Below are 573 nucleotides of genomic sequence, written 5' to 3'. Positions count from 1 at the left end.
GCTCACCGGATCCCCTCATAGCAACTAGAGTCAAACTTTGGTGCAGAATAACACACTTTGGAAGGGGAAAAAAAAAAGCCAACCAATTAAGCAACTACAGAAGTTCTTCGGCAGTTTCCTTTTTTAAAAAAAGGATTAACATGGCATATCTTTCCTCTTAAAGCCTTGAATAATTTAATTAGAATTATAGAGAAGTCATGAGTATGTTCTATTTATGGGGAATCACCGCAGAATTAAAACCTGAATGACAATGTTAAAAATAAAAACAAAGGCTCCTCCCGGGTGTGCGATGGATGAGCTAATCTGACCTCGAATCGCGCGTGGATTAGAAGTCTGCGGGGGTGGGGGTGTTGAACAACCCTTGAAATTTCTCTTTTTAGATGACCTAGGGGCACGTATTCCTTGGTACTAAGAGTGCTAGCAAGTGAACATCGGAGGAAAGGTAAAAGGGCTGCCGGGCTACATTTCTGTTTTGTCACCGCCTGGCCGGATTTCCCCAGCTGCTCCTACTTTCCGATCCCCGCGGGTGGGCGCCGGGCTCCGAGCGGCGCGGCCCGGAGGAGGCGCGCGTGG

At 47.5% G+C, this 573-nt stretch overlaps 1 long non-coding RNA gene across 1 annotated transcript in view; it reads left to right on the top strand.

Annotated features, from left to right (window-relative positions):
• Positions 1-282: 282 nt before the first annotated feature.
• LOC117283260 overlaps positions 283-573 on the top strand; it is a 5,805-nt gene continuing 5,514 nt past the window's right edge. The window contains exon 1 of the long non-coding RNA XR_004514246.1: positions 283-442. This is a non-coding gene — a long non-coding RNA (uncharacterized LOC117283260). The remainder of the gene's footprint in view (positions 443-573) is intronic.

The sequence above is a fragment of the Fukomys damarensis genome, unplaced genomic scaffold (genome assembly GCF_012274545.1).
Source record: "Fukomys damarensis isolate Sample0158 unplaced genomic scaffold, DMR_v1.0_HiC HiC_scaffold_24, whole genome shotgun sequence".
NCBI lineage: Eukaryota > Metazoa > Chordata > Mammalia > Rodentia > Bathyergidae > Fukomys > Fukomys damarensis.
This window is presented reverse-complemented; position numbering and strand designations above follow the sequence as displayed.